This window comes from Lipotes vexillifer, unplaced genomic scaffold (genome assembly GCF_000442215.2).
Source record: "Lipotes vexillifer unplaced genomic scaffold, Lipotes_vexillifer_v1.1 scaffold253, whole genome shotgun sequence".
NCBI lineage: Eukaryota > Metazoa > Chordata > Mammalia > Artiodactyla > Lipotidae > Lipotes > Lipotes vexillifer.
The window spans coordinates 3,909,315-3,919,876 of NW_006780322.1; the positions used below are offsets into that span (position 1 = coordinate 3,909,315).

Sequence of the window (10,562 nt, forward strand, 5' to 3'; positions counted from 1 at the left end):
GCGGGGGCCACTCTTCGTTGCGGTGCGCGGGCTTCTCATTGCCATGGCTTCTCTTGGTGCGGAGCACGGGCTCTAGGCACGTGGACTTCAGTAGTTGCGGCACGCAGGCTCAGTAGTTGTGGCCTACGGGCTCTAGTATGCAGGCTCAGTAGTTGTGGCGCATGGGCTTAATTACTCCGTGGCATGTGGGATCTTCCTGGACCAGGGATCGAACCCGTGTCCCCTGCATTGGCAGGTGGATTCTCAACCACTGCGCCACCAGGGAAGCCCAAGGGGTTTTAATTAATAACATTAATATATAAAGACCTGCACATCTAATCTAAAGTAGTCAGTCAGACAATTTCTATCATATCACTCTAGTCTAATTATATTATGGTATTTACCATTATCCAACATTTTTCTTGACTTGTTTGCTCATTTACTGTGTTTTCCTTACCCTGACCTTAACGTAGGCTCTCTTACAAGGAGAAACCTTGTTTATCTTGTTCCACATCAAATTGCTTACTCCTAGAACAGTGCCTAGTACATGCGAGGAGCTCAGTATATACCGACTGAATAAATAAAAGAGTACTTTCAATCAATTCTTAAAAATGAATGCTCCAACAGAAAAACTGTATAACAATGTGATTTTAAAATGAAGAAATACACATATCCAATAAGTTTTAGACTATAAACTCTGTAAGGAAAGGAATATGTCTACGTATTTATCATTATATTTCCAGTTCCTAACACAGTTTTGACATGAAATAGATACTTAATAAAACAATCAATGAATAAATGAATGGACATAATGTTAAAGAAAAAAAATTTCATGACACTTGTCAAAGACAGTAAAGAAGACTTTATTCAGGAGGGACTATTGCAATGAGGATTTGGTGGTAGGGAAGAGAGACCAAGCTCAAATCCAAATCCAATCAGGATAAGTAGAGATCTATAGCCAAAGAGCAGGGTGGATGGAAAATTACTAAGAGGAAACATCAAGGCTAGGGGGATTCTTGCTTGTCAGACTCAACAGGATTCTTGCCTTAAGGCGGCCCAAGGTGATAAGATATTGAGAGTGAAAGATAAGGAATTTGAGCAGATTTCCAGAGTGATCATCTATCAGGGGTGAGGGATTTTCACTAAACTGGCCCAGCAGAATTCTTGCTAAAACTGGACTAACTGGGCCAAGGACCGAGCCCAAGTTCAAAGTCTAGTCAAAAAGAGGACTCAGGGCTTCCCTGGTGGCGCAGTGGTTGAGAGTCCGCCTGCTGATGCAGAGGACACGGGTTCGTGCCCCGGTCCGGGAGGATCCCACATGCCGCGGAGCAGCTGGGCCCGTGAGCCATGGCTGCTGAGCCTGTGCGTCCGGAGCCTGTGCTCTGCAATGGGAGAGGCCACAACAGTGAGAGGCCCGCGTACCGCCAAAAAAAAAAAAAAAAAAGGACTCAGAGGAGCTGATTCAAGTTTGGTCAAGGAGAATCTTTCTCAATGAAAGTCTTTGAAAAATGTTCACTAACTTAAACAATGACAATTAAAGTGACGAGCACCATCTCTACTTATCAAAATGTAATAGAGGGGACTTCCCTGGTGGCGCAGTGGTTAAGAATCCACCTGCCAATGCAGCGCTCACGGGTTTGAGCCCTGGTCCGGGAAGATCCCACATGCTGCAGAGCAACTAAGCCCTGTGCGCCACAACTACTGAGCCTGCGCTCTAGCGCCCACGAGCCACAACTACTGAAGCCCATGCGCCTAGAAGCCTGTGCTCCACAACAGGAGAAGCCACCGCAATGAGAAGCCCACACACCACAAGGAAGAGTAGTCCCCTGCTCGCCACAACTAGAGAAAGCCCGTGCGCAGCAACGAAGACCCAATGCAGCCAAAAATTAATTAATTAATTAAAAAAAATGTAATAGATCTCTCTCTCTCTTCTTTTTTTTCTTTTTTTTCTAAAGACATGTCACCGGTAGAGAGTGACTGGGGGCTATTTTATTGTATTTTATTTATTTATTTATTTTGGCCATGCTGTGTGGCATGAGGGATCTTAGCTCCCTGACCAGGGATTGAACCCATGATCCCTGCATTGGGAGTGCAGAGTCTTAACCATTGGACCACCAGGGAAGTCCTAGATTTCTCTTTACACTGTACAAACTCAGTGTTCACAAGGGTACAGAAATACTTAGGATTTAATGTCTCCTTTTAAGACCAAAAACTTCTTGAGTTGCAAGGAGTATATCTATTTTGTTCATTGTAATAAACTTTCAAAGGCGTAGCCCATGGTGGGCGCTTTAACATTTGTTAACTGAATCACTGAGTGGGGAGCAAATCAGTATTAACTTTCCTAGAGGGTACTTTGGCCTATAGCTATAAAAACATTCATACCTTTTGACCCAGTTATTCCAAAAAAAAAAAAAAAAATCATAGCCTTAGGAAAAAAGTCAAAGAAGCACAAATAAGGATATTCATTCTAATCACAACAAACCTTCAAGTTGTGAACTTTCAAAGATGCAAACATGCAGTCCATCAACATCAGGCATGAGTGAAATTGCAGCTTGCCCTCTATCTCCTATTGCTGACGATCCTTCAGCTCTACCATCTCCCACCGCCTCTCCCTCCTCCAGTCAGTAACTCTTCTTGCCTCTTCACTTGATGCCAGCCCCTGTATGCCAGCTGTTGTACTGTACTACTCTACTTTTTAAGGCACAGTAGTACAGTACAGTAAGATTTAAAATGTTTTCTTTATTTTTTGTGTTTGTTTGTTTTTTATGTATTATTTGTGTGAAAAGTATAATAAACCTATTACAGTACAGTACTATGTAGCCAGTTGTGTTAGTTGGGTGCCTAGGCTAACTTTGTTGGAGTTAACGAACAAACTGGATCTGCGTACATGCTCTCAGAATGTAACTCATTCGTATGTAGGGGACTTACTGTATGTATAACAGTAAAATTTTAAAACAAAACAATACAGTATTCAAAGAACGGATTATTAAAAGCAGCCATTAAAAATAATGCTTCTGAAAAACATGTAATGAAATGGGAAACTATTAAATGAAAAAAAAAGTACCAAATATGTATTGTGATCCAATATGGTAAAAAAACCAAAACAAAACAAAACAATTTATATATGGAAAAATGCTAAAAGGAAATTGATCAAAATGTCAACAGCACAAATAAACGGAAAGATATTCCATGCTCATGGATTGGAAGAATTAATATTATTAAAATGTCCATACTGCCCAAAGCAATATACAGATTCAGTGCAATCCCTATCAAAATTCCAATGGCATATTTCACAGAAACAGAACAAAAAAATCCTAAAATTTGTATGGAACCATAAAAGACCCTGAATAGGCAAAAAAATCTTGAGAAAGATGAACAAAGCTGGAGGCATCATGCTCCTTGATTTTGAACTATATTACAAAGCTATAATAATTAAAACAGTATGGTATTGGTACATACACATAGATCAATGAAATAGAATACAGGGCCCAGAAATAAATGCATGCATATACGAAAAGGAGCCAAGAACATACAATGGGGAAAGAACAGTCTTTTCAATAAAATGTTGGGAAAATGGACAGCCACTTGCAAAAGAATGAAACTGGACCCCTATCTTATACCATATACAAAAATCATCTCAAAATGGATTAAAGATTTGAAAGTAAGACCTGAAATCATAAGACTCCTAGAAGAAAACGTAAGCTACTTGACATAGGTCTTGGCCATGATTTTTTTTGAATCTGACTCCAAAAGCAAAAGCAACAAAAGCAAAAATAAACAAGTGGGGCTACATTAAACTAAAAAGCTTCTGTACAGCCAAGGAAACCATCAACAAAACAAAAAGGCAACATACTGAATGGGAGAAAATATTTGCAAATCATATATCTAATAAGGGGCTAATATCCAAAAATATAAAGAACTCATATGACTCAACAGCATAAAACAATCTGATTAAAAAATGGGCAGAAGATATGAAGACGTATTTTTCCAAAGAAGACATATGGATGGCCAATAGGTACATGAAAAGATGTTCTACACCATCAACCATCAGGGAAAGGCAAGTCAAAACCACAATGAGATATCACCTTACACCCGTTAAAATGGCTATTATCAAAAAGACTAGAAATAACAAGTGTTGGTGAGGATGTGGAGAAAAGGGTATCTTTGTGCACTGTTGGCAGGAATGCAAATTGGCATAGCCACTATGGAAAACAGAAGGAGTTTCCTCAAAAAAATAAAAAATAGAACCACCATATGATCCAGCAATTCCACTTCCTGGTATTTATCTGTAGAAAATGAAAACACTAATTTGAAAAGATATATGCACCTCCCTGTTCATTGTAACATTATTTACAATAGCCAAGGTATGTTAACAACCTAAGTGTTCACTGATGGATAAATGGATAAAGAAACTATGGTATATATACACAATGGAATATTATTCAGCCATAAAAAAGGAAATCTTGCCACATGTGACAATATGAATGGACCTCAAGGGCATTATCCTAAGTGAAATAAGTCAGAGAAAGACAAATAGCATGTGATCTCTGTTATACATATATGTATATATCTCTTAGATGCAGAGAACAGATTGGTGATTTCCAAAGGTGGGGGGGGTGAGGGGGCATGGTGGGAGAAACAGGTGAACTGTTTTCTTCTTGTTGTTGTTTAAATAAATTGAGTTTTAATAGAAGATGAGGACTGAGAGCTGCCTATTGGACATATTAATGTGGAGAATTGATGGAGACAGCAAGAATAGACAATCGTATTGAGGTGTTTTTGCAGGAAAGAGGTACAGAAAAATGGGGTAGTTGCTGGAGAAGGATGAAAATTCAAGGTAAATTGATGTTTAACTAATGACATCAAAATGAACTGCAGGAGAAGGTGGAAATATGAGAGACCTAGAATGTTTCACCTGCCTTTCATGTTATCCAAGAGGACTGAATATCCTATACACTTTATTCATCCATTGAGATTTACTGGTATCTAACTTGGACTTTCAGGTCTAGCAACAGTTTTGATGAAGGAATTCTGCTAAGAGAACATTTCTATGGTTAATCAGACTCTTAGAATTCTATCTAATTAGGACCCTGATAAGAAGCATTGAATATGTTTCAGCAATTTTGTTTGATTTTTCATTAAATTACTAATTCATTTGTTCAAAGTATTTTTTGAGCACTCACTACGCATGTGTGAGTCAGTTGCTAAGGACAGAAAGATGAATGTGGTGTAATCCTGAAGGGATAAACACGTAAACCAGTAACGACAGTACCAATTGATATGGGCTATAAATGAAGGTATAGTCGTCCCTCAGGATCCGAGGGGGATTTGTTCCAGGACCCTTCTCAGATACCAAAATCTGCTGATGCTCAAGTCCCTTACATAAAATGGCACAGTATTTGCACATAACTTATGCACAAGAGATGATACTTTAAATCATCTCTAAATTATTATAAAACCTAATACAATGTAAATGTATGTAAATGTAGTTGCTGGCCAAGGTAAATTCAAGTTTTGCTTTTTGGAACTTTCTGGAATTTTTTTTTTTTTCTGAATATTTTCCATCTGTACTTGGTTTAATCCTCAGATGTGCAACCGTCAGATACAGAGGGCCAACTGTACATTCAAAGTGCTGTAGTAACAGTAAATAGAACACAGCAGAAGGGGTAGTTGAAAGATTTATAGGGCAACTAAAAGGAGAAAGGGGATTTAGAGTTACAATAGGACATTGGACTGGAAAATGTTGAGAGGTCCTTGAAAATTTGAGCTTCATGAAAACAGTGAATGCAAAAAAAAAAAGGCAATAGCAATTATATCTGAGTGATTTTTATTCTGAGTTGACTTCTTCATACTTTCTTCAATGATTATATAATTACTCTTCTAACCAGAAAACAAAACAAAACCAAAAAAATCCAAGAAATCTTTTTAAAGAAAAGAAATGGTTGTTACTATGTCCCTTCTGCTAAACAGGGGCTCTCAAACTTGAAAATGCATCAGAATCACCTGGATGGTTGGTGAAAAGAGATTGCCACCTCTGCCCCTCCCTCCTATTCAACAGATCTAGGTGGGGCCTGATAATTTGCATTTCTAATAAGTTCCACTGGACTAAAAGATTGCAGTATAGAATGGCTATATGGTACAGTGAAAATGAGTGGGTTTTGAGGTCAGGTTGTGATTCTGGTTCTGCCCTTTGCAGGCTGTGTGTAGCAACAGTTGACATACTTTAACCACACTCAGCCTGTTTCCACACTGATAAAATAAAAGTAACACACACCTCATAAGTGTATTGTGAAGGCTGAATGATATGATTAAATATCCAATGCAGTGCAGTCCTTAGTTAAGGTCCTTAAATAATGTTGGTCCCCTTCCCTTTGATTTCCTCTACGGATGAACCACACATTTGCCATAACTGGGTTTACTGTGACATCGTTTAGTCACATCACAGGTCAAATCATTTCCTCCGAACCTAGCAAACCAGGCACATCCCTCTGCTACTAACAAAATCTTCATTGTTCATTTATAAAATTGGGGATAATAGTATAATTGTGTCTACTTTGCACAGGTGCATCCATGAGGGTTAAACAAGATACTATGTTAAGTGCCTAAATCAGTAATTGGCACGTGGAAGATGTATAGTAACTTTCCTTTCCCTTTCCCTTTAATTGGATATTTCTCCATAGTATCTCCTTGACCAAGTTCAACATGGTCTAGAATAACTCAAAACAACTTTTCCACCCTAATCAGATTGTTTTCTGTGTCACATTTAATTTGAAGTCAATTATTTGGTTTATTTAAATACTGGTAAGGACAGACTATATAAACTATTGTACTGAATGTTCAAGGAGATAAGTAGAAGACTGTTACCTGATTCTGAGTAGTTGGTTGAGGTGACAATATACTTGAAAAGCTGCAAGGCCAGGTAGGACAAATCATACAGAAATAAGTGTGGTAGGAGTTTTGAGATTACAGTGGTTGATCTGATTATTTTACACTAAGATCTAGAGAATTACTGAGTTGTAAGAGAGCTATGGCTTTATGGCTGAGACAATAGGTCCAGAGAGCTAAGTGGTCTAGGGGCACAGCTATGGAGCGGCAGGGGTTTCCTGTCTCCCAGTCCCGTGCTGCTTATAGATATGTTTCTTACCTTAAGGAGGCAGTTTTGTGTAGCTAGTTAAGCACTGGGTTCTGAAGCTAAAATGCTTGGATTTGAGTCCTGGTTTTTCCAGTTACTGTGTGACTTTGGGCAAGTCACTTATCTCTATGCTTCAGTTCCTCCATCTATAAAGTGAAAATAATAATAGTACCTTATTTCATAGGGTTGTTGTGAGGATTCACTAACTTAATATATGTAAAGCATTAAAAACTGTAGTTTTGACATTATAACTGCCATTAGTCTCTAAGAGAATGGAAGACAAGAAGTCCAGTCTTCTGTTTTTTCCTTCTTTTTCTTCTTCTTTTAAAAACTTCCTCCCTCAGATTCTGATCAAAGCATCCACATGAGTGCTCAATAAATATATGTTAGCTACCTTAATCTTATAGGATAAAAACACATTTTTGTATCTCAGAAGTAAGACTTGGGATTTGCATGAGTCAGGCCTAGTCTGGTAACAGGAAAGTCTAGAAAAGTAAAAACTGAGATAGCAACAGATTCCAGGATCCAACAGGGCTTCTTTAAAAAGGCCAGGCAAGGGACTTCCCTGGTGGCACAGTGGTTAAGAATCCACCTGCCAGTGCAGGGCACAGGGGTTCGATCCCTGGTCTGGGAAGATCCCACGTGCCGAGACGCAACTAAACCCATCTGCCACAACTACTTAGCCTGCGCTCTAGAGCCTGTGCGCTGCAACTACTGAGCACCCGCGCTGCAACTACTGAAGCCCACGCGCCTAGAGCCCGTGCTCTGTAAAAAGAGAAGCCACCGCAATGAGAAGCCCGTGCACTGCAGCGAAGAGTAGCCCCCGCTCGCCACAACTAGAGAAAGCCCACGCGCAGCAACGAAGACCCAACGCAGGCACAAAAATAAAAGAAATTAAGAAAAGAAAAGAAAAAAGCCAGGCAAGATCAATAGATGCAGAGAAAGATGGAGGTCAATGAATCTAATTTCAAATATGCTTTCCCATCTATTTTAAGATCTATTCCAAACTTCCTTGGAGAAAATCTAGACTTTTAAGGAAAGTGCAGAGACCGTGCCTCCCGTGGGCTTGATTTGAGGGAATATTTCAGCAGGTGCTGCATTCCGCCCTGGAGGAGGCTGCATGGATTTGTGAATTGAGGTGACAACACTGACTCCCTGAAAAGATGCTATGTCTACACAGGAACTTTAACTGATAGTTTAACTACAGTGATACTACTTGAAACATGAGGAAGAAAGAGGAAGAGGAGGAGAAAAGGGAGAAGGAAAAGAGGGAGTTGAAAAAAGAGGAGGAGGAGGAAGAAGAGAAAGAAGCAGCAGAAACCGCTGTCAAGCCAGTCACAACTCAGTTCAATAGTCATTTTAGAAAAAGCAAGAACCAGCCCCCCCGACCTCCCTCCGCCCTGGAGCACCTTTCTCTACGCTCCTCAAATGCCTGCTGAAAAAATTCTGGGACTAATTTACAATCCAAGAAGGCTGTCGCAGAATTAGGGAGAGCAGGTGGAGGTGAGAAATAACCTGTATTGAGGGACTTGAAAAATCATGGATTTGGGGAGGGGGGATGGGCAGGGATTTGGCACTACCTTCAGCATCGTCTATCAGGAAATCTAGGGACGGAAGAAGGTTCCAAGAGGGGTCCCAAATCTTCTGCATTTTGCAGATGCAAATCACATCGTCCGCCTCCACTCTCGGCACTCGGGCGGTATCAGGATAAAATAAGCATCAAAAGGGGAATCTTGAAGTGAAAACAAATAGCAGAAGGTCAGCCTAGAGTTCTTGTGTGGGAGTGGCTTAACAAAGGTCAGCACAGCCACAGCATCAGAAAAGGTGGAAGAATTAAGGGTCACCGACAGACGAGCCCCAAAGTTTGGGGTTTGGGTCTCCTGGTACCCTACGATTTGCCCCGCACACACACCCTTTAAGTTTCTCAGTTTGAGTCTCGCCTGTAGACTTCCTGAAAAGATACGGTCTTATTAAGCGTTCTCACAGCGCCTAGCTCAGAGCTGACCCGTGAGCCGGTTCTCAATAACATCTGGGAGCAAAAGCGGCTTTTGAAGTTGGAGGAGGAAGGGCTCTGGGTTTATTTATGTTAGGGTTGGCTTTCGGGTGTGGCCCGGCACCAACTGCCAGCAAAAATTTCCCGATCACCTCCGGTCTTCCACCTCTGCCCAGGTGACGTCGGTAAGCCCCGCAGGACCAGCTAGGGGCTAAGCGGCTAAGCCGCGTCCTTCAGGTGTCAGTCTCGATCCGTTCTGAAACCACAATCCCCAGAATCCCTTGTGCAGGGAGGTCAAGTCGCAAATAAGATGGCTCCAGAAGGGTGGGACATGCAGCAGGGTGGAAACCCTGGTCCCTGGCAGTCTCTTTACCGGATGTGTTTAAATAACTGAATCCCCACAAATGCACCACTGCACTAACCACCTCCGTGGCCGAGGAGGCCAACGCAGCCGCCTCTCTCGGTCGTCCAGGGGCATCCTGGGAGTTGCAGTCCAGTCGCTGGGCTGCGCCGAACAACCTTTCCCATAGTGCCCTACGGGTCGGGCAATTTCAACGTTCTTTTCCAAAACTCTCTCTGCACTGAGATCCCCTTTCCCCGGTCCCCTTCTCTCCGACAACTCCTTCCCGTCTGTGGCGACAGAGCGGCGGCCGCCGGTGGCCTGGGCCCCTGGCCGGGTCGCCCCGAGAGGCACTTCCGGCGGCGGTTCACTTCCTGGTTGGGTGGATGGAGCCGAGCGGGAGCGCGCGCGGGGGAGGGGCGGCGGGTTAGTCTCCGCCGGGCGCTCCGGGGATCAGCTGGCGGGCGGGCGGGTGCCGAACGCGGCCCCGGCTCTCGCTGCAGCGCCGCCTCTTCTCCTTGTCGCAGGCCGGCCCGGCGGTCGTGACAATGTTGCGGCGCTGGTAGCTGGGCGCCGGCCGCCAAGCCATCTCAAGGGGGTGCCGCTGGGATGCTGCCTCGCGGGGCGGCGGGGAGACCGGGGAGGAGGGGAAGCAGTGCCGGGTTGGGTCAGCGCTGCCCGAGGCGGCCCGAATCCCTCGTTTTTCAGACCCGGGGGCACGGGGTCCCGGGTTCTGGGGCTTGGACGCGTTTTCAGCCCCAGGGTTTTTCTAAGAAAATGCATGAAGCGTTTCCCCAGGATGGTGGCTTTTGCTCCCCCTAGGACTCAGCAGTTGAATTTTTAAGTGTGTTACTGATTCATCCTCTCTCTCTTCCTCTGTCATCACAGGTTTAAACTTACACGAATCGCTCTCTTGAGGAGGAGGGGACCGCCGCGCGATTGACACGCATATTCCTATAGGCATCCTCCCTCAGCCCCCACCCCGTCGGCCGGATTCGGGTGGCTCCTCTCCTAGCTGAAATCTGAGAAGAAATCCTTGGATCTCTTGTTTAAAAAAAAAAAAAAAAAAAAAATCTAGAAACCGTCGGTATTTTGCTTTACTGCTTCCTTTTCGCAAG

General features: G+C 42.8%; 1 non-coding gene across 1 annotated transcript; it reads right to left on the bottom strand.

Annotated features, from left to right (window-relative positions):
- Positions 1-2,027: 2,027 nt before the first annotated feature.
- Positions 2,028-2,100, bottom strand: TRNAG-CCC (transfer RNA glycine (anticodon CCC)). Its single transcript has one exon. It is a non-coding gene; the product is annotated as a tRNA-Gly (tRNA).
- Positions 2,101-10,562: the final 8,462 nt, after the last annotated feature.